The 23984-nt window shown below is 41.6% G+C and overlaps 1 long non-coding RNA gene across 1 annotated transcript in view; it reads right to left on the reverse strand.

The window, feature by feature from the left end:
- Positions 1-23984, reverse strand: part of LOC110073991 (uncharacterized) — an 85786-nt gene that overhangs the window by 32191 nt on the left and 29611 nt on the right. Inside the window, exons 4-6 of the long non-coding RNA XR_013542206.1 lie at positions 14185-14358; positions 13337-13436; positions 7545-7754 (exon numbers count right to left, since the gene is read on the reverse strand). This is a non-coding gene — a long non-coding RNA (uncharacterized LOC110073991). The remainder of the gene's footprint in view (positions 1-7544; positions 7755-13336; positions 13437-14184; positions 14359-23984) is intronic.

Below are 23984 nucleotides of genomic sequence, written 5' to 3' on the forward strand. Positions count from 1 at the left end.
CACAGGGAGATTGAAAACTTGGCTGAGAACTAGCATGGACAAGCTTGCCTTAGTCATATTGCTCTTTTACATTTGCACAAGACATCAACACTGACAGTGCTATAGTCAAGCCACCATTTGCTGAAAACAACTGTCAACATTTTCAAGTTTTTGGAACCTTTTATAATGCAATCTATGTGGCAAAGCTTGTATCACTGTGTTAATCAGCTGTACTATATGCTTCCTTTATGAAGCACAGCAATGGGGAGAAGGTACTGGAGCTATGTTGGCAGCTACCTAGTTCACCTGACTGACAACAGGATGAAAAATGAATAAGTTGCATAGATTGCAGAATGGGTAATTTAATGCAAGTGTGCTTTTCATATTCTTAGCCAAGCCCTTCAGCTGCTTTGTACCTAATAACCTTTTCCCTGAGACAAAATTTCCTTTGCTTCTTCTCTGGCCAGTCTTCCAATATGCCTGCAGGGGTGGGGTGGGGAATCAATTAACTACTACATGTTGATCATGAGGACTAGCAGCTTATTTACTAAGCATCATGTGGCTTGGAAATCCATTAGTTTCACTCACACTCAAATCCAGTGTGTTATTTTTCCCCCAACCCAAATTATTTACATGCTTTTCTTTTTTTCTCCCATTACCCCAGGGCTCACTCAGCCCATTCAGTACTCACTTTCACTCAGGCAGAAATTGAACACCCTACGTGTTGGATATTTATTTCTACCTATTGCCATTTAAAAACAAAACAAAACACTATTTTCAGCCTATACTCTTTGGAAGATTTGTAGCTTAACAAGGTTTACATCACCCAAGCTTTATTTCTTCTTTTTAAAATACTGATTATAATACCCATTGTTGGGTGGTAAAAGAAAAGAAAAAATAGGCAGAAGCCTAGTGGACCACAAATGAACTGCACAGTTTGTAGTCTGTTGGAATGGATGCCGAAGGGAAAGCCTACTAGGAAGATTTGGCAAGGCATTCTGCAGACAAAGTTGCTGGGATCTACTCTGACTTAGAAGCTGCAGCTGACACAAGTCCTGCAGATATAAGCTTGTCTCCTGTTTGTCCTGTGAAGATGGACATGTTTCAGGTTATGTATTCGGAGGGAGTGGACAGGTTCTTTGGAGTGTGAGAGCCATCACCCATACACTGGACCAGTGCCATTGCCAACATATGTATGTGTGATGTGTGATGTGTGATATATATATATATATAGGGGGGGGGTAAAGGCAGTGATGAATGCCATTTTGCAGCATGCCTAAAGGAGGCAGTAATGAGACCAATGCTTAAAGAAAGCCCTCCTTGAATCCCATTGCATTGTATTGTATAATTATTGACCAGTCCTCAATATTCTTTACTTTTATTGGATTTGTACCCCGCCCCCCTAGACAAAGTCTACTCGGAGTGGCATTACAAACATAAAACATAGCAAACAGCATCCTAAAAACATCTAAAACATTAAATTTTTGACAATTATATAAATCCTTGCCAAGATGGAGTGATTAAAATAATAAGTAAAGGTCAGTTTAATTGACTGGAGGGGAAGGCCTGCCTGAAAAGCCAGGTTTTTAAATGGCTTTTGAAAATGCCCAGCGAGGGAGCCAGACGAATTTCTGTTGGGAGGCTGTTCCAGAGCCGAGGGGCCACTGCTGAGAAGGCCCGGTTTCTTGTTCTTTCTTTCCGGGCCTCTCTTGGCGTAAGGCCCCTCAGCCATCCCTGCTGGCTATGTCAGATGATTTGGGTAGAACTAGGTGGGAGAAGACGCTCTGCCAGGTATCAAGGTTCCAAACCGTTTAGGGCTTTATACGTCATCAGTAGCACGTTGAAGTCGACGCAGAAACGAATGGGCAGCCAATGCAGAGCAGCCAGAGTGGGGGAGATATGCTGATATTTCCTCACCCCACTAAGGAGCCTGGCTGCCACAGTCTGAACCATTTGAAGTTTCTGCATCAACCTCAAAGGCAGCCCCATGTAGAGTGCATTACAATGGTCTGATCTCGAGATTGCGAGAGCATGGACTAGAGTGGTGAGCCCCCCCCCCATAAAGATACGGTCGCAGCTGGGCGATCCGCCATAGATGAAGTAGGCGGAAGGGCCACTGACGCCACCTGGGTTTCCATGGTAAGCGCTGGGTCCAGAAGTGTACCCAAGCTGCGATCTTCGCTCTTTGCGGCAAGGGTCATCCCCCCAAAAGAGAGGGAATCACCCAAACCGCTAATGGAGGAACCACCCACCCTCAAGACCTCCGTCTTGTCCGGGTTCAGCATCAACCCATTCAGCCGCATCCATTGCAGTACGGTCTCCAGGCAGCGCTGAAGGGACAGAACGGCATCCACTGAAGTAGGTGAAACGGAGATGTAAAGCTGTGTGTCATCAGCATACTGGTGGCACGAAGCCCCACACCCCCTGATGACCCCACCCAGCGGCCTCATATATATGTTAAACAGCATTGGGGAGATGATCGACCCCTGCGGAACCCCACAGTTGAGACTCCATGGGGCCGAAACACTCTCCCCAAGCTGCACTCTCTGAGGACGGTCCTCCAAGAAGGATCGGAGCCAGGCAAGCGCTAGGCCACCAATTCCCAACTCGGTCAACTGTATCGAAGGCAGCTGAGCTATCGAGGAGGACCAACAAGGACATATTGCTCCTTTCAATCTCCCTCAGCAGGTCATCCAACATTGCGACCAGTGCCGTCTCTGTGCCATAGTGTGGCCTGAAGCCCAGCTGAAATGGATCCAGGGCATTGGTTTCATCCAAAAGCATCTGAAGTTGGTCTGCCACCACCCTCTCCACCACTTTGCTCAAGAAAAAAAAAAAAATTGGCAATGGGCCTATAATTTCCAATATCATCCGCCGCCAAATTTGGTTTCTTCCTAATGGGCCTAATGAGTGTCTCCTTGAGGGCAAGAGGAATCTTGCCCTCTTGGAGAAACCCATTAATTATTGCTGTGGCCCATTCCGTTGTTGCAGGCCTGGCTGCTTTGATTAGCCAGGCCGAGCAAGGGACAAGGAAGGAGGTGGTGGCCCAACAGCGATCAAGCGCTTTGTCCACCAAGTCTGGTATCATCGGCTGAAAGAAATCAAGAATCACCGGGCAAGGCGGAGCGCTGGATATCTCTGCTCGATCCATTGTATTTTTAAAAGGAGAGAGATCACGGTGAATGTTCTCCACTTTTGATTTTTAAAATGCTGCAAATTGGTCAGGTGAGATATTAGTGAGAGGCCCATCACCCAGACCAATTCCAGATAGATCGCGAACCATACGGAAAAGTTCTGCCTGCTGATTGGAAGCTTTGCTTATCCGGTCAGCGAAGTGTGATCATTTAGCAGCCCTTACCTTAGCCAGGTAACGGTTAGTTGCGATCCTGACAGCTATCATATTATAATCCGTCGGTTCATCCCTCCAAATGCACTCTAGCCTTCTCCTGATTCGCTTCATTGCTCATAGATCCCAATTATACCAGGACTCTGGCCGAGCTCTGTGCCTGAGAGGGCATTTAGGAACGATCGTGTCTACAGCCCTAGTGGCAGCGGCAAGCCAGCCATCCACCAGAGCTTCAACAGGAGCGCCAGACAGTTCAGCTGGAATCCCTCTCATGGTATCGTGGAATCTCAATATAACCTTCGAGGGCGGACCATAGAAATAGGTCCATGCTCCCTGAGAGGGGGGAGTGCCCCATGACAAGGGGACTAACACCAAGTCAGTCACCATCAGACCATGCTTGCCCCATTTTGGGGCAAGGTACTAGAGTGTGTTGCTGGCTGAAGTGGATTATTAAGACCCATTTCAACCTGGCTTCAGGCCAGGTTATAGGATAGAGATGTCTTTGATCACCCTGGTGGATGATTTATGCCAGAGATTAGTATGATCTTGCTGCTTGTGCTCGATCTCTAAGCAGCTTTTAATACCACCAAGGATGATATTTTGGGCCATCTCTCTCAGATGCATCTTAGAAGCACCATTTCATGGTATTTGCACTCCTTCCTTGAATGGCTGAGCTCAGAAAGTGATGCAAAGGTGAGGTGGGGGAACCCTATTTAACATCTTGGCCAGAGTTCAGTTCTTTTCCCCATGCTATTGAATAATTATATGAAACCACTCGGATAAGTTAGGGTCTTACATTCCAGTTTGCATTCCCATTCCTTAAGATGTCTGATCTGGCTACAGAGATATATGTCTTAGTTATATCCTGCTTGGATTACTGCAATGTCCTATATGCTGGGGTCCAGGTTCCTTGGCTTTTAAGATCTTCTGCAAAGTCACTTTTCTCTGTCCCATCACCTTCACAGCTTCATTTGGCAATGACATGAGAGAAGGCCTTTTCAGTGGCTGTGCCTAGACTGTGGAATGTAGTCCTCCTGGAAGTTCAGTTGGCCCCCTACCTCTGTCCCTTCTACTGACAAACAAAGAGCTTCCCTTTTATGCAAGCTTTTAATTGACTGGGAAATGGGGGGGGGGTTCATTATGGAATGCTCTGTTTTCTGAATTCAGTGGAATATGGTTTAAAGGTTATTTTAAATTGCAGTTTTTAATAATGTTATCTGTTTGATTGTTTTTAATATTATATTTATGGGTTTCTTAATTATGTTTACTATATTTTTAATTCAGTGAGATACCTTGAGCCCCCTACGTGGAGGCACTAAAATAAATTAAGTTAAAATAATTGTAGTTTATATACTACACAGAAAAGTTAACCAAGTGTGTATGATCAGGCATTAAGGTAAAGGTAAAGGTTCCCCTTGACAATTTGTCCAGTCGTGTCCAACTCTAGGGGGCAGTCTCATTTCCGTTTCCAACCCATAGAGCTAGCATTTGTCCGAGGACAATCTTCTGTGGTCATGTGGCCAGCGCGATTAGGCACGGAATGCTGTTACCTTTCCACCGAGGTGATACCTATTTATCTGATACCTATTTATCTACTCGCATTGTGCATTTTGCATGCTTTTGAACTGCTAGGTTGGCAGGAGCTGGGACAAGCAACGGGGGCTCACTCCATCGTGTGGATTCAATCTTACAACTGCAGGTCTTCTGACCTTGCAGCACAGAGGCTTCTGTGTTTAACCCGCAGTGCCGCCATGTCCCTCTAATAATCAGGCATTACTAACACCTAATTACCAGCTGGTCTAACAGGGATCTTGACAAACCAATTCTGGGATATAACTAACTCAGTTACTGAAATTATTGAATTTCCAATTATTGATTGGAATTACTGATCTCCTATTAACCTAGGAAAACAATGGTATCCATGCAAACATTTCATGTTTTCAGCACTTTTTATTCAGAAAACATTTGGGATAAACATCACAAACTCACTTTTGAAAATATTTATAAGATTTAGGCTGATGCTTTTAATCAATCACTCTCCATTCTGTTCATCACAAATCAGTTATCTCAAGAATTTTGGAACACAGACTCAAGATACAATTCTATTAAACAGCTGGTATTGTTCACCATATTTTATATCACCATATATACATCTAATAAGATCTGGGTAACATTATGGTGAGTACAAAAGGTTGGAATGGACTAGGTAGTTCTTATGATGCAGATGCTTTAACAGACCCACCCACCAAAAAGTAGCACTACTGTGTTGTCTTTCAGGTTGAATGCAGTGTTCCTTTTTTGAGCTACTTTTATCTGGCCCCTAAGTGTCACAAACTGAAGCTTCATTGACATACTATTGGCTGATGACTTGTTCCTATTCAAGACCTACAGTTGGTGTCATGTATATCTGCATGGATTGAGGTTACTGCTTGCTTTTCATTATGTGAAGTGAACTTGTGGTGTAGCAGATCTACTCAGGATACGTAGTGAGAACTCTTGAGAGGAGTGATTCTGCTTTCCCCATCTTTCAGCAACCAGGGTACAAGACCTATCAGTCCCCACCATATCCACAACAAAGCTACTTATAGTTGATTGGATCCCTTGCTTGCTAACATCCTGTCCATAATTCTGTCTATAAATTGATTCTGTCCATTGATTCTGTCCATAAATTCTGGGTCATTATATCAAGAGTCTGGCTGCATCAGTTCAAAGACCTATCTAGCCCATCATTCTGTTTACACAGAGATAAACCAGATGGCCCTGGGCAAGACAATAGAAGAGCACCTTTCTAGTCATGTACGCCAGGAACAGACATATGGAGGACAGAATAATTATCCATCTTGAGTAATGGCTATTGATATTTTCATAGCCTCATAAAATCTCATCAAAAATCCCATTTCTGGAATATAAAGATTCTGCAAAATGGAAGAGGTGTACAAGAGAGAAATACTGTTTCATGATGGGTGCTAGTAAGAAGACAATCATCACTATCTGGACTTTAGGCATTCCTCTTCTTTTCAACCTTATGCTTCACAATTCCTTCCATGAGATTTACCTATACATGTAGCTCAACATAACACCTCATGCAGGTAATGAAATGGACCGTTTGAGCATGAAAACATAAGGAGTCAGCACGCTTGTTATTTTTCATGATGTTGCAAGATCAGAGCCTGGAAACATTAGTTTCTTGGGTTTTTAAAAAATTCCATCACCCAGAACATTAGCTGGAAGATTCTGGAAGTGTTGGCTGACAACATACAACTTTCCCAAAGTCAATTTCAGGTGCATACATGATGCCCTCTGGAAAACATGAGATCACCTATTTACCTACTTACTTGGGCTAAGTGCACTTGAACTAGATAAGACATAGTTCTTAGTAGAGATGTGCGGGCTTGTGGCATTAACTGCTCTTTCTAAAATGTCTACCTGTAATCCAGCTGATTCTCCCCTGTTCATCTCACTATATCTCTTTGGTCAAAAGCTAGCTACGTTTCTCAACTCTCTTGGTAAACACTGCAGAATTCTTAGTACTGAGTTGTGGCTGAAGGAAAGGACAGAAAAGGAACCACATGTCAAGAACACATCTGGTCCTGAAAGTTTTTTTCCCACAAGAGTTTTGTGCTCCCTGTCAGATGGAATAGTATCTTGAAGTTAATTTGTTGAGTGGCTGGGCACAACACATTTGTCTTGCCCACTGCCAAGGTTACTCGGGTTTGTAATCAGGACTAAAGCATTTACTTTTCTAAAGTCCTTCTCAAAAGGCTAGGGATACATGGCCCTCACTTTGTACGTATGTGTTCCTTTTGTTTTGTATTGTTTTGGGCCACAATGATAAGGGAAAGTATACACCGCACAGGCTGGAGGAGGCATTTGTTCATGGCTCCCCCTGTAATGAGTTTCTAATTGTTTCCAAAGTTTATCGCCGATAAAATGGTTAATCTGTGTGATGACAAAAAGGAAGCAGGGAAATAATGTGACACACTTGAATGAACCGTAAGGAAATAAAGTGCACAACATGTGATAATGCCATGACTCTGTGTTGCTGCACATTTCTGGGCTGAAAAGATATAGCTTGATGGGTAATTTGTCATGCTGTGCAATAGAGAACAACAGTAAAGAGACTTCAGACAGAAGAAAATTACACAAATAGTAGGGTGGAAAGGTATAATTGAAGATGGCAAAAGATTGAAAGAAAGACATTTAAAATTACTGTACTGACCTGCTAAATGCACTTGGGCGTGGAATCCTGACCCCACAAGAAGAGGCATTAAATGACTGCAGGCTGTGACACTACTACGGGATAATGCCAATCTTGCAAAGCGCTTAGAAAGAAGGAGAGGGGCGGGGGAGGCGAGGAACAGGCTGAAGTTAACGGAAAAGATCCTGATGCTAATTCATGGGGAATTCAGTCAATTCCAACAGGAAGACTCTGCAAAAGAGAGGGGCAGAATTTAGCTTCAGTATTTCATCCAATATTTGTCTCATTTTCAATTCTTTGATGATCATGGATCATATCTCTAACTGTGCCAACATGCTGCATATGTGCCAGGAAATGTGAGAAGAGCTGGTTCTAGTAAGAGCTTGTAAAGTTACTTATAAGAACACGGAATATAATATGCTGAGAGCAGTGACAAGATGGTGTTTCAAGCCCCAGACTCCAGATTTGCATGGTCTCTTCCTTTCCTCACCACCTCACACATATACAATGAACCGTTATCCCTGCCTTCTCCATCCTTATGTCCCCCCCCCAGTGATGGGGGGGAAATTCAATTCTGTCCATTTTACATAAGAATTTTCCCAAGTTCCTCAGATTTCTTTATATGCAGAATGGAAAGGACTCAAGAGTTCAGTGTGGGAGAATCCAAAATTGGTAGGTTTATCCATTAGGCCCAGCGCTTTAGGTACTCATATATGGCAACCCTAATACTGAGTGACTTCCAAAATTATTGTCTCATCCCAGAAAAGTCTCCCCCAGAAACATAAACTACAGATAGCATGTGAGGTTGCAAACAAAAACTCCAACAGAAATCTCTCAATGGCATCAAGCAAGGGTTCATCCCATCTTAATACCCATTTTAAAACAATGGTCTTCCCATGACCAGACTAAACTAAGAAAGGGATAAATTTTCCACTCTAGTATTGAGTCCCAATGCTCACTGTTTCTCTGTAGCTTGCATAAGAGATATTTTGATCTCTTAAGATGATGTGACAATTACTGGAACCAATGAAAAGCCATTTTGGAGCAGAAAACATCCAGAAAAGCAGGCTCAGACTCAGGTACTAAGCAGAATGAAGCAGCTATCTCAGACAGCACACTTTGGGAGGCAAAGTGGTAAAATGTTGGAAAACACAACTGATGGTGGATCACAGAGCCTCCCTCACTTCCCAACATGTCGGTCTGCTGCCCACCCATGCAGCAGAGGCAGCCAGTGCTGAAGTAAGAGTCCGCTGCCAAACCATTTGGTATATCTACATGACATTGTTGTGAGGGGGCAAGCCATGTTTGCCTCACACAGGAAGACATTTTGTGGCAGCCTGCTGAAAAGTAAGATTTGAGAGATGGAAGACATTTGCTTTTGCGTCCAAACAAATTGAATCCCTTTGTGCTTTGTTCCTTCTACCTAGCACTGTAGTCTAAGGGCAAAGCCAATCAGGATTTTTAAGAACATTGAAAAAAATGACCCAACTATGTAACAACCATAGCTATGTGCAAATGGTCTCTCAGAATTCTCCATGGTGTGTGTAACATTCTGCAGCTAACTGCAGCTTATTAGTGAGGTGTAGCGGTACATGTCGTCGTCGTTAGCCGTTTAGTCATGTCCGACTCTTCGTGACCCCATGGACCAGAGCACGCCAAGCCCTCCTATCTTCCACTGCCTCCCGGAGTTGGGTCAAATTCATTCTGGTAGCTTTGATGACATTGTCCAACCATCTCATCCTCTGTCATCCCCTTCTCCTCTTGCCTTCACACTTTCCTAACATCAACGTCTTTTCCAAGGAGTCTTCTCTTCTCATGAGATGGCCAAAGTATTGGAGCCTCAGCTTCAGGATCTGTCCTTCCAGTGAGCACTCAAGGTTGATTTCCTTTAGAATGGATAGGTTAGTTCTCCTTGCAGTCCAGGGGACTCTCAAGAGCCTCCTCCAACACCACAATTCAAAAGCATCAATTCTTCGGCGATCAGCTTTCTTTATGGTCCAGCTCTCACTTCCATACATCACTACAGGAAAAACCATAGCTTTGATTATGCGGACTGGCAAGGTGATGTCTCTGCTTTTTAGGATGCTGTCAAGGTTTGTCATCGCTTTCCTCTCAAGAAGCAAGCGTCTTTTAATTTCGTGGCTGCTGTCTCCATGTGCAGTGATCATGGAGCCCAAGAAAGTAAAATCTGTCACTGCCTCCATATCTTTCCCTTCTTCTATTTGCCAGGAGGTGATGCAACCAGTGGCCATGATCTTAACTTTTTTGATGTTGAGCTTCAGACCGTTTTTTGCACTCTCCTTTTTCACCCTCATTACAAGGTTCCTTAATTCCTCCTCAGTTTCTGCCATCAGAGTGGTATCATCTGCAAATCGGAGGTTGATGATATTTCTTCCGGCAATCTTAATTCCGGCTTGGGATTCCTCCAGTCCAGCCTTTCGCATAATGTATTCTGCATATAAGTTGAATAAGCAGGGGACAATATACAGCCTTGTCGTACTCTTTTCCCAATTTTGAACCGATCAATTGTTCTGTATCCAGTTCTAACTGTTGCTTCCTGTCCCACATATAGGTTTCTCAGGATATAGACAAGGTGGTCAGGCACTCCCATTTCTTTAAGGACCTGCCATAGTTTGCTGTGGTCCACATAGTCAAAGGCTTTTGCCTAGTCAATGAAGCAGAAGTAGATATTTTTCTGGAACTCTCTGGCTTTCTCTATAATCCAGCGCATGTTATCAATTTGGTCTCTAGTTCCTCTGCCCCTTCAGAATCCAGCTTGTACCTCTGGGAGTTCTCGGTCCACATACTGTTGAAGCCTACCTTGGAGGATTTTGAGCATAACCTTGCTAGCGTGTGAAATGAGTGCAATTGTACGGTAGTTGGAGCATTCTTTGGCACTGCCCTTCTTTGGGATTGGGATGTAGATTGTTCTTTTCCAGTCTTCTGGCCACTGTTGAGTTTTCCAAACTTGCTGGCATATTGAATGTAGCACCTTAACAGCGTCATCTTTTAAGATTTTAAATAGTTCAACTGGAATGCCATCACCTCCACTGGCCTTGTTGTTAGACAAGCTTTCTAACGCCCACTTGACTTCACTCTCCAGGATGTCTGGCTCAAGGTCAGCAACCACATTATCTGGGTTGTCTGGGATATCCAGATCTTTCTGGTATAATTCCTCTGTGTATTCTTGCCACCTCTTCTTGATGTCTTCTGCTTCTCTGAGGTCTCTCCCATTTTTGTCCTTTATCATGTTCATCTTAGCGATACATGTAGGTTGAACAATTAGGCATGTATCCAGGCACATGATGGAAGGCTAGCTCTGACACCTTCTCAATTAGCTGAAATTAGCCACATCAAGTTACATGAACACCAATGAGATTCTGCTTACAGTCTCACCGTGAAGAGATCTTTATGAGAGGACCTTAATTTTTCTGTAATACTTGCAAAGTCCAAGTTCGGGCAATACCTTAATAGGTCACTAAAACATTACAAATCAGTCAAAATTGGCATTTTTTAAATATTTCTATGATACTTGCAATTGTTGCTTTCAACTACTGTATTTTTTTAAAAAAAATTGTTGAACTGGTTTTTTCTTTGTTTGAATTGATGTGTTCAGAACTAAATACTTAATCTTCAAAGAGGGCTAGGAAAGAATCTTGACTAAAACTGAGAAAGCTGTTGCCAGTCAGAGTTGACTGCACTGTGTGAGACAGATGAAGATCTGAGTCAGTAATTGGGTAGCTTCCTAGGTTCTTGTGGTAGTTCCTGAGTGTAACTCAGTAAAGCAGGCAGTGGGCAGAGGCAGGGAAATATGACCATGACATATAAAACAAAGGGCTCCTTAAGAAGCCATTGTTAGGAGCAGCAAGTACATATGGAGTTGAAACCTACACATGGACTAAATATGATAGATGCAGTTATTAGCTATCAACATAACTAGGATGATGCTAATTATATTGAGTTGTAAAGCAATTCAGCAATTTTTTGAAACAGCAATCTGATTTTACTTTTCAATATCCATATCTGGCCCTCTGTGGTCCTCAACAAAGGACATGTTTCAATAATGCAAGCTTCTGCTTTTGTTTAAGATGTCCAATGCATTCGGAGGAATGTCCAAATGTTATTCTGTGGCTGCTGAAGATGCCAAATCATCCATCTGCTCCTGCAAAACTTGGCTCTAAGACTAAACATCTACTTAAAGCAAATTAAATTAATTAAAGATCATAGCTCTATCCTTTGGTAGTAAATTCAGAATCTTGCCAGTTTTCAAATGTGGCTGCCCTATTGATCTCAAAGACCTGATCAAGGATGTTGAAATGGGCAACTCAGCAAGCCAATTGCTGTCACTCTGTTGGTGGGTGATGTTTTTTGGGGTTTTTTTAAAGAGACATATAACTCTCGAACATTTGTAACAGGTTTTGCTTCACTGGAGACTGACGGAGCCTCTGGTTAAGCAGCCACAAACTGATTTCCGGATTTTAGACATATATTTGTAAAACAGAATGTCTTTCAGATGGCAGAATTACTCAGCAGGAACAGAATGAATGTAACATGCAAGGAGTTTTTGTGTAAGGGCAGAAGTGAACAATTTAGAAATGAATAAGGAAAAAATTGCACAAAAGACTTCAGTTTACCTCAGTTCAGATCACACTCTCGATCCCCCATGGCATTGGAAATTAGTGCTATGTCAAAAAAAATCCCCCTTGAGAATTTTACCACTCTCATTTAATACGACAGAACAGACATTCTTTTCAAAAAGAGTTTCAAAGGAAGAGAAACTTCAGAAACATTTTCATTGGCAAGGTTCCAGATTCTTGTGCTTATCTTAGATATGAGGCAGGTGAGCAGCATATGTACGTGTCCTGCCTTTCACAGCACAACCATCTCTATGACAATTAGCAGTTCTCCCCCTCCCCCACTCTACAATTCTCACATTTCTGTTAAACCCCAATGGGGAAGTCAAAAGGTAACACCTTCAACTTCTGCAGGTCCTTTTCCAGTCAGGAACTGTGGCCAGCCAGAGGAGCTGCAGAGTGATGAAGAGATGAGTGATTGAAAGAAAAAAACAAATGGAACACCCTTCACCACTTCTGCAGTACTAGAGTAAACTCAAAAATAGAGCCAAAGGACAGATTATGGGACAGTAAGAGCTTTCTCTTTTCCTGAAGAAAACACAACACTGCCCTTCCTCACACCTAGTATAGGACACATAACTCACTGGTTTGAGTTTCTGGCTGTGGAACCTGAGGTAGGAGGTTTGATTCTCCGTAAGAGGGGTTAGACTCAATGATCCATGGGGTCCCGTCCAGCTCTGAGTTATGAGATCATATAGCGAAGGAACTATACTATAACTATTTACAGTAGACATAAAATGCATCTACAATGGCACCTCCAAAACACAACATTTGAGAGCCGTGAAGAAAGTAGTAAACCTTGAGTTGAGCCAAGTACTCACCAAGATTTCTCAGAAGACACGGTTCTAATAACTTTCTTTTTTGTTTTATCTCAAGGGTAGCTCACTTCACAGAATAATTTCCAAAATATCCCCACTGTTTTTATGGCTGCTGCTAGCCCATAATCGTCACCACAATGCCCTACTATTGGTAGGAGGCATTGTTGCAGAGTTTTGAATTTCTGGTTAAATTCCTCCAGCTGACTAGCAGAAGTGCAGGGATTTACAGAACAGAATAGCTTCAAATTCCCAGAGTAATCCACCTCTTTTATTATTATTATTATTAAGCTGGCATTTACAGTCTCAACAACTCACTCTGAGACATTGGTAGATGAATTAAAAGAGAGATTTCTTTACTTACAGTTGAACAGATCAGACAGCAAACTGACAAAGATGACTACTGCTTTCTGCAACAGACTTCAACAGATGGGAAAAATACTGAGCAGAGAGACCGGTTTCTCCTTTAATTCAGAGGCAGGAGAGAACAACTGGTTAGTGCTGGATAGATTGAAGTCACCCCAGCCCAGAAATGTCCCTCCCAACCAAACCCACTAGAGGCAGCATGCAAGGTTGCAAAAACTCCCAACAGTCATAGAGGAAGAAGCAAAATGTTGTCCACAATGGCTGTTGGTCCCGTTTCCAGAGTCAATGTTAGTAAAATGAAATGAAATGAATCCATGGGGTGAAGTGGGCTGAATAAAGGTATGTTATAAGCACTGCTAAAAGTGAAACTGACCTGCAAAAATGTTGGAGATGTCCTCTTTCTCTAGGAGAAATTATCTGAAATGGTCTCACCCCTATCTCTCTTCCCACAAAGAGAATTGAGAATTTCCAAAGGCCATTTGTGCATAGTTATACTGGACATGTCTTGTGCCTAGAAGCTAAGCAGGATTTGGCCTGGTTACTGTTCAGATGGGAGATTATCATGGAATGGTGTGCGTGTGTGTGTGTGCGCGCGCGCTGCAGCTTAGTGTCATAGTTCCTATTTTGTATACATAAGGCCCTGATGTCAATCCTGAGCATCTCCATGTAGGGCTAAGAAAAAGTCCTGCATGGAACCCTGGACAGGATCTGCCAGTCAGTGCTTGCAATACTAGGATCGATAGATCCAATTAAGTAAAAACAGCTTCTTGTGTTCCTATGAATCCTCATCTTCTTATACAGCAAGCTATTCTATTGCTTTGCTGTTATTCAAGTACACATACGTACATTGCAAGTGTAGTCTGCATCAGTAAATATTATCTTAAAATAGATTCTTCATGGTCAGGAGCATGGCACCCTATTTCCTCTCTTTTTTCTTTTTCTTTTTATGCTTCCAGAAGTATTTAGTTGCAGAAATGTAGGTCTCCTCCTCCTCCTCCTTTTATCCAAGATTTATTTTTCCTGCACATGTGAAAAGGGAACAACATGAACTGAATTATAGCTTGAAATTCAAGCTGCTCTGCTTCCTACATTATAGCAGATTAAACAACGTAATGTAAAGCAGTCAGGTCAACACAAGTGAACTAAAGGGACATTCTGGTGATGTGTAGTTTTGCCAGGGCAGTGGTTCTCTGGAGAGCACAGCATGTGGTGAATGCTTTTGGAAATTGTAGCCCAAGAACACCTGAGTTACCCAAGGCTGGGAACCACTGTGCCAGAGGATCAACATCTGACATGCCATTTCTTAGCATGTGCATCTCTGAAAGTTTGTTGTGAAGCAAATTAAATGAATACTGTAACTCACTAAGCTGGTATGCAGCACACAGAGGACAGATGTGGTTGTAAAACTTTGTGGGTTTTCTGATATGTCTGAATTTAAGCATAACCAAGTGACAACAGTGTCTGAGGGAACTATCACTCCTGTTTTCCTACCTGTTCCACATCAGAACTGGAATATGCTGCTTACAGTATGTGACCTATCATAAAGACAGCACAATCCTATCCTAGATTTTGGGCATCTGGACGAGAGCAGGATTGCTGTTGCTTTTACTTGTGCAGTAAGATATGTCAGGCGCCATGGCTCTGTGTTGCTGCTGCATCATGACTGGAATGGCAAAAAGTCATAGTGGAGTCAACAGCAACATTGGCATAACACTTCTGATGCAAAGGGTGAACATGGGTATGACCAGGGTGTAGAGAATGAAGGGTGGTATGTAGCAGGAAACAGAGATCACTCTGCCCATTGTTATGACACAATTTTAACTTCCACAAGAAGCAGTGGGCAGTGTTAACCACTTCCACTGAATTCAGGAATGATGCATCATCCAGACCTGCTAGTTCTACCAATGAACACAGTGAGGAGCTTTTGTAGATGAATGCTACATATTTCATTCCAACTTTTTTTTTTTTGGCCTCCCATTAGGTAGGGTGAAGCATCCCCTCATGTCTGAACCTTAGGTTCTTGAGATCCTTTGTCATTCCCCTATGTTGAGGAACTACCCTTTGTGCACTGCACAGGTTGTACCATTCTTCAGATTAGTCTGTTGTCCTCAGTTGAGGAAAAAGGTACTATTGCATTGCCAATACCCAATCAAGTCAGTTTGCATATGTAGAATGGAAAAGGGTCTGCCATCTTCTTTTTTTGGTCCCCAAACCAAAATATCTTAAAATGAGAGTGTTTTTACTGCCACTTGAGCACTCACTTTAAAAAATACTGATCATCAAAGCTTTAGTACCAATGGCTACATGATGTAACACATCAAAACATGTCAACAAGGCCAGTCTGTACAGATATATCATCACCCCCTTCCAAGAAGCAGCCAACTGGACCTGTGAAGGTGATGGAATACTTAAGAGGACCACTTCTAAAGTTCTTAAATATCCAGATGAGATCATAAGATGATAGGTGGCTGCTTAAATAGCTTAGATTATTGGTTCTCACATTGGGGTCCCCGGATGTTCTTTGAATGCAACTCCCAGGAATCCTGGCCAGCGCAGCAAGGGAATTGAAGTCCAGGAACATCTGGTGACCCCAGTTTGAGAACCACTGGCTTAGATAACTTCAGCAGGTCCAAAAATACAGCAGCCAGATTGTTAACTGGGGCTGGTCACAGGATTGACATGAACCTCCTGTTACAGCAGCTCTACTAGCTACTGATCTGTTTCCAGGTACAATTAAGAGTGATGGTTCTAACATATAAAGCTTGGGTCCAAGCTATCTCAAGGACTGCATCTCCCTTTATAAGCCTGCCAGGATGATAAGATCATCAGGAGAGGCCTTTCTCTTGGTGCCACCATCTTCACAGCTGTATTTTATTGAGAGAGAGGAGAAGGCCTTCTCTGGTGCTGCTCCCAGACTCAGGAATTCCTTCCCACAGGTTAGACTGACCCCATCTTTGCTGTCCTGCTTGCAGGCAAATACCTTTCTCTTCAGACAAACTTTCCCTTAAAGACTGAGTACTGAGTTTTTTTTTAGTTTGCTTTGTTTTTTTGTTTTAATGGATTGTTGTACTTGGCTGCTTTGACACTTTGGACATGTTTTGGTATTGCTTTTGTTTACCATTGTTTTCTGTGGCATTTGTTTGATTCTTAAGTACTATATACTCACTGTTTGCTTTACATACTGTTTTGTTGTTGTTGTTGTTTTGTGATTTAGGCTGCCTTAGCTCCTTATTTAAGAAGAAAGGTGGGGTAAAATATTTAAAATAAATCATACTAGAGTAGACCCATTGAATTAACAGAGATTTTGTGAGTCGCCTCCTCCATGCATTTCACAAGCAGGCAAAGACCTTTCTCTTCAGGCAACAGTGACTGGCTGCCTGAGTGGAGTTTTTAAATGCATCTTTCTGCCCTACTGCTTTGATTATTTTGGCTTTTTTTAGTGTGGTATTTATTTGATCTTTTTAAATATTTGTATGCTCACTGTTGTTAGCTTTGAACACTGTCTTTTAAGGATGTAAGCAGCCTTGGAAAGATTTTTTTAAGGAGAAAGGAAGGGTAAAAATATTATAAATGAATAAAATAAAATAATCATAGAATCATAGAAAGAATAATAGAAAAGTGAAGTTGGAAGGGGCCTACAAGGCCATCAAGTCCAACCCTCTGCTCAATGCAGGAATACAATAAAAGCATATCTGCCAGGTGATTATCTTTCTTGAATGCCTCCAGTGTTCCAGCACTCACCAACTCCCGAGGTAACTGCTTCCACTATCATACTGCTCTAACAGTTAGGAAGTTTTTCCTGATATTCAACCGAAATCTGGCTTCCTTTAACTTGAGCCCATTGTTGCATGTCCTGCACTCTGAGACGATCAAGAACAGATCTTGCTCCTCCTCTGTATGACAGCCTTTCGAAAATTTGAAAAGTGCTATCCTATCACGCATCATTCTTCTTTTCTTAAGGCTAAACATGCCCAATTCTTTCAGCCTTTCCTCATAACGCTTGGTTTTCAGCCCCCTGATCATCTTTGTCGCTCTCATCTGAACTTTTTCCAATTTGTTAGCATCCTTCTTGAAATGTGGTGTCCAGGACTGGACACAATACTCAAGGTGAGGCCTAACCAATGCTGAACAGAGGGAGACTACCACCTCACGGGATTTGGAAACTATACTTCTATTAATGCAGCCTAAAATAGCATTTGCCTTTTTTGTAGCCACATCACACTGTTGGCTCATACTTAGCTTGTGATCTATGATCCTTATCGCTTGTAGTTTACTGAGCCAGGTATCCCCCATCTTGTAACTGTGCAATTGGTTTCTTTTTCTGAGGTGCAGTACTTTGCATTTATCCCTGTTGAATTTCATTCTATAGCTTTCAACCCAGTGCTCCATCCTATCAAGTCATTTTGAATTTTATTTCTATCTTCTAGGGTATTAGCTATTCCGCACAATTTGGTATCATCTGCAAATTTCACAAGCATTCCCTGCACTCCCTCATCCAAGTCATTAATAAAAATATTGAAGAGCACTGGGCCCAGAACTGAGTCTTGGGATACCCCACTTGTGACCACCTCCCAGTTAGAGAAGGACCCATTAATAATCACTCTCTGAATATGATTCTGTAGCCAATTGTGTATTGTATTCACCTGACACTTGATCTATCCAGTCCACACCAAGTTAGCTTGCTAATCATGATATCATGGGACACTTTGTCAAAAGTTTTGCTGAAGTCAAGATATACTATGTCTACAGCATTCCCTCTGTCAGGGAGGTGACCTGATCAAAACATGAGATTGAATTAGTTTGGCAGGATTTATTCTTGACAAATCTGTGTTGGCTTCTAATTATTACTGCATTGTTTTCTAGGTGCTTGCACAATGACCACTTTACGATCTGTTCCAGAGTTTTGCCTGAGATTGATGTCAGGCTGACTGGCCTGTAGTTCACAGTTTCCTCTATTTTGCCCTTTTTGAAGATAGGGACAATATTGGCCCTCTTCCAGTCCTCTGGCACCTCCCCCGTTTCCCATGATTTCAAGAAAATAATGGATAGCAGTTCTGAGAGTTCTTCAGCCAATTCCTTCAGTACTCTCGGATGCAGTTCATCTGGCCCTGGAGATTTGAACTCGTTTAAGGTAGTAAGGTATTCCTTGACTATTTCTTTATTTATCTCCAGCTGCAATCCTGTCCCCCCCCCCCACTTGCGCTTCCAGTTTGTTTGGAAGTTCATAGTCTGTTTCAAGTGTTAAAGCCAAAACCTTAATTGGGCCTAGAAAGCTAGTGCAGGCCTTTGGGGGATGCAGTACCATGACCTCAATGTGTGTATTTAGGAATGTGGTCAGCTGGAGACTTTGGTTAGAATTTGGAGATGTGAGCAGAATCTTTCCTTCCAGTCCAGGGTCTCTGCCTCCTCCTCCTCATGTCACTGGAGATTATAAAAACTACATTTGCTAGCATGCCCATTTGCTTGGGTTCTGGGATTTTATTTTATTTTTTTAAAGGATTTTTTTCAGAATTCTGGTTCACTTATATCATGTAGTCACAGGCCTTCTTGGGATATTTAGTGCATGTGAGAGAAAAATATCCCATGTTTCATATCAACCTTCTAAATACAGTTATTTAGCAAGATTCCCTCATGAGGAATGTGATATACAGTCAGGGTGAGCTGCGCTGCTGAGGAAAACAATGTATGGCCTTCTCTCTCTCTCTTTTCAATGAAGAAATATTCTTGCAATAAATGTTGACTGCTCAGAGTATTCATAGTATGTTCCTGTGTATTTACGTTTTAATATACTTCTGAAGGACAAGGGTCAATTTAGGTAGAAAGGAAAAATGCAGCAATCCACCAAACAAATGCTGAGCTGGTGGAAAAAAACATTGCTCGTGTTACAAAATAATATTGCACAGACCGAGTTGTGTGGTGCACTCTGAACAGCTAATTAGAAGAAATCAATGAATGCTAGAAAGATATGTGACAGTTATGTGTCATCAAAAATTTACTTGACCTGCCATCAAAATTCCCATGAGAAAATGGCCCTGATAAGTACTCTGAAGCAGCAATCTCAAACTACTGGCCTGGCACTACACCACAACAACCCATCTGATGTTTCCGTAGAAGCAGTTCTCAGACTCCTGCCTGTCCACAAATGAAATTGTATGTTCTGGATGAGCAGGAGAATCTTGACTTCCTTAGATGGTTGTCCAAGAGGGATTAGGGTGAAATTGAACTCCCTCTCACTGCTCAGATAAAACTCCAGGGTTTGGAAGAGAGTTATGTCCACCCCAGAGGCCATTGTTATATCCACACAAAGTTCGATGGCCACACATCTACTGCCAGCAGCACAGCCGCTGGTGGAAGGTAGCAAGGCAGAGATGGGATGGAGGGAATCATGAGTTTGTTGGATCCAAAGCCACTTCATTCACCAGGGAGCCCCTAGGATCAGAGCCCTATTTTACTCCAGCTTGAAGTGCACATAATTTTGCCCTTTCAGAACCTTTTGGAAGGAGACTGAATTAAATACAATATCATGTGGGTTGTTGGGGAGGAAGCCCATCCTCCAGCACATCGTTCTAACCCCGACTGGTGTGAACAAGCTGTCTTTTGGGTTTGAGACTGTCAAGCATTTTGTACTGTCCCTTATATTTGTTGCACTGTAAATCTTTACATGAAAAACATACAGTACATATGCAATGTGCAGTCATTTATGTCTGTCATCCATTTATTGGATCCTAGTTATCCATTCCATCAGTTTTTAAAAATTTTTTTTGACCCTGGACAGAAACAAGATCCACTGAATGTTCCCGGGGGGGGGGGGGAAGGCAAGTTCTAGAGTGTCATCTCCAGTACCTCCTCCTACAGCTGCTCCAGAAGTCCACCAGTCGTTTCAAAGTAGCTTTTCAGGGGGCATAGTAGACTACAGGGGGCATGGGTGGAAAAATCTAAATTACAAAATCACCTCCTCCTTTTCCTCCAGCAGAAGGATCTAAAATTGCAGTCACAGGAACTCTGGTTCTAAACCATTGTACCTTTTGCTTTTAAATTACACTCATGTGGGAGCTGCATACCATTCCTGGTTTGTTGCCCTTCTGTACAACTTAATAAATAAAGGTTTTGCATTTCAGAATTTATTTCTGGGGATGAAATGTAACATATGGCCATATTATTGAGAAAAAGGCCCCAGCTTTTTCTTTACCTAGGATATTTCTAAATCAAAGTCATCCCTCTTAGTTCTCAACATTCCTATTTTTAATACTGAATTTGTTGGATAGTGATACAGATTTGCCAATAAACTAAGTTTTTGGCTTCAATTTACAAAACTTTGTCTGAAGTTGCTAATTATTTTTTTTTTCACTTAGTTCTTCTTTAACCTAAAAATATTCAATTTTATAACATAACTCTTGGCAAGCTAAGCAGATAAAATAGGCAATGAGATACTGAAATGAAAACTCTATGAAATAATAAATAGTACTGAAGCTTCATGATAAGCTCTGCCCATCAGCACTCACAACAAATAAAACTAACATGTGTAAATAATAAGGTTTCTAATTATTATAGGTTTTAATTTAATCATTTTGGATTAAATTTCAAAACCCATGATCACAGCAATGATATGTCTACATGTCATACTAAATTCATTTTGGCTTAGTCCCAAATATATTGTACAGGCTTGCTGCCTAAATTTAATATACAATCGTCCTTTACAAAAGCTGAGAGTTCCTCCTACGGAATATGTTGCAGAAAATTTGAGAACAACACAAATTTGCTGTCTTGGGGACAGGGATAGAAAGAGGCAAAAATTTAAAATCTTCTCAAAGTCCTGATAATGAAATCCAGCCTTTCATTATTCTGTTTCTTTTCCTAAGTTCTAAATATTCAGTTACTGAAATGATCAATCTGCGGTAAAAGAAGCCTTTACTGTACAATTTAAGCATTTAAACTGGGCAATTAAAGCAATTTTCTATCACATTCAAAATAATTCTTTAAAACAGCAATAGATACATCAGGTGTGCAACAATAAAAAATTGCAGTACACTATGAACCTAAGCACAACTCGGCCCAGGAAATTATGGAGGATTCTCTATTCCCCACACACAAGTGTCTTGTTCTGCCTCCCAAATGTCAGTTACCATGCAGTTAAAGTTTTGCATACTCAAACTTCATTGGACTGTTTTGAGCCCTTCTTAATAAGGCTTCCACCCTTAGAGATGTTTTGTGATTCTGCAAAACTTGAAATTCCCCCAAGCATATTGATCAGAAGTGGGAAATATTTCTTCTCAGGACCAGTACTCTCAGAATCCCAGTGCTAGTATAGCTATTTTATTTATTTATTTATTTATTTATTTATTTATTTATTTATTTATTTATTTATTTATTTATTTATTTATTTATACCCCGCCTATCTAGTCATTTCGACCACTCTAGGCAGCTTACAACATAAAGGATAACAAGTTCCTATTTCCTACTTATGCCATTGATAGACTTCCCTGTTGTGTGTGAAGAGTGCCACTTTGCCTACAGAAGGATTGACTTGGGAAATGAGTTCACAGATATATCCCTTTTTATTTAAACTAGAACCTGTTTACATTGGAACCTGCTAAACCACTCAATGCCTCCATGTTTGTTGCATTACCATTCCTTAACCATTTGGGTCTATCTGTTTATAAATAGTTATGGATGGTAATGCAGATAACATGGAGGCATCACATGGTTTAATAAGTTCCATTTTAAGATGAAAAGGGATCTAAGAGGTTTACCTTGACTGGCCAAGCTAACAGTGGTTTCCCTTGAGAAGTGACATCCAGAAATTACCAGCAATGACTCAATTTACCTTGAGAATCTGTTCATTCTTACAATCTGGTCAAGCACTAATTCTAAACAAAGCACAAAGGTTGCCCAACAAAATGCAAGGTTCTTCATCTCCAGGACACAAATCACACCTAGCTGAGATGTTACCCCAAATATCATAGCCTAGAAGTTTATCCATTCATCATCTCATTTCTGCCAAGATATGGCTGCATTACACAAACTCAGCTAGATCTTTTGACTACATCTTCCTCTTGGCTTTTGCATTCAGTAGCCTTTACATCTTGCTAGCCTCTTTCCCTTAGATGCCTATCTCTGGTGAGAAGAGAAAAACACACAGTTTCTGTGCTAATCACGCTTCAGAAAACATTTGCAAAAGGAAGGTCAACAAATTAAGAGTAACACTGGCCATAAATGACCACTCTGCACAACTAGTAATCTATGGATGATTACTAGTTTTTGTAAAAGTTTTATAGAACATGATGACAAAGACAACAATGGATAGTGCAAGCTGTGACAAATAAAATTACAGTACAGAACACTTGTGTTCAGGCTCTTGACTAGCCAGCCAGCTCAAGAACTTCTGCACTTTTTCTATAGCAAGAGACAAATTTCAGCTGCAGGTGACTTTATGAAACAGAGAGAAGTCATTGCTCCTTTCTCTTAAATGGATGTGATCACATGGGCAAATAGATTGTAGTTGGGCCACTTGATGTGATCTATTTCCCACCAATCACACAATGTACAGGAAATGTGCTCCAGCCTGATCCCAAGCTGAGTCATTTTGGTCCAGCTGCAGGGCTGGAGCAGAATGGAACAAATCCTGGACCAACAGAAAGGTTACTTAAAGGGAAATCACTCCCTGCAAAGTAAGCCTTTCTGGTGCAATCAGGTATGCATCTTTCAGTCCATCTGATCACATCATTCAGGAATCAGCAAATATCTGTTATAGGTAACAGAAATTCACTCTGCTTGTCTCCCTTTTGAAACCACACCTAAATAACCAGTTTCATGGCATAACATGTGACCAAATGTTTCAGCTTTTCTGTTTCATTCTTCATCCCCTTTTTGTCCCCTATTGAGCCTAAGGAAGAGTTCATGGGAACCTGGAACTTGCACACTTTCATGGCTTTGCAGTTGAGGAAATAAAAGTATTGTCCAAATATGGATTTTGAACCTCACCTCCCCTGTGGATCAACAAAGCTATTTTGGGGCTTTGGAAAGAAACACATACAACCATTCAGAGCAGACTCTATCACTAGAGAAACGTTATCTTCTACCCCTGAAAGAAGGATTTCGCAGTCTTTTTCCAACCACTGGGCAATGTCATTTAGAGGCAGATGAGATCTCTGAAACTTTCCTCAAACTGACACAAGTTTGTTTTCTGAATTTTCCAGAGGAAAGAGGGTGAGCTATCTAAGGTCTTAGAAAAATGTTAACCCCACCCTTCATCAGCCCACCTCACTCTGCCAGGCGCTTCAAAACCGATTTCTCCACCTGTTTGTTTCCCTAGAAACAGGTTCACATGAGAATAATAATGGAAGGACATGAAGAAAAGAGATGTGGGGGGACTTTTACCTGTTTTCTTTCTCTTGTCCCATTGTACTGCCTAACGTTAGGACAAGAAACAGGGGATTACAGGAGACATCGTTCTTCTTCTCATGGTTCCCTATGCCTCCACATGCAGTTAGCCAGCAATATGGAGAAATGGAAAAAAAGGAATAGGAGGAAAAGCTACTTTTCTTAATCAGGTAAAAAAAATTGTGGAGTTATAAACTCACCTCTAATTTTGTGATGTGTCTAACAGCCCCCAAGGTTCTTTTATGAGCCTAGCTCAGGGAAGTTGC

The sequence above is a fragment of the Pogona vitticeps genome, chromosome 2 (assembly GCF_051106095.1).
Source record: "Pogona vitticeps strain Pit_001003342236 chromosome 2, PviZW2.1, whole genome shotgun sequence".
In the NCBI taxonomy this organism is placed as follows: domain Eukaryota; kingdom Metazoa; phylum Chordata; class Lepidosauria; order Squamata; family Agamidae; genus Pogona; species Pogona vitticeps.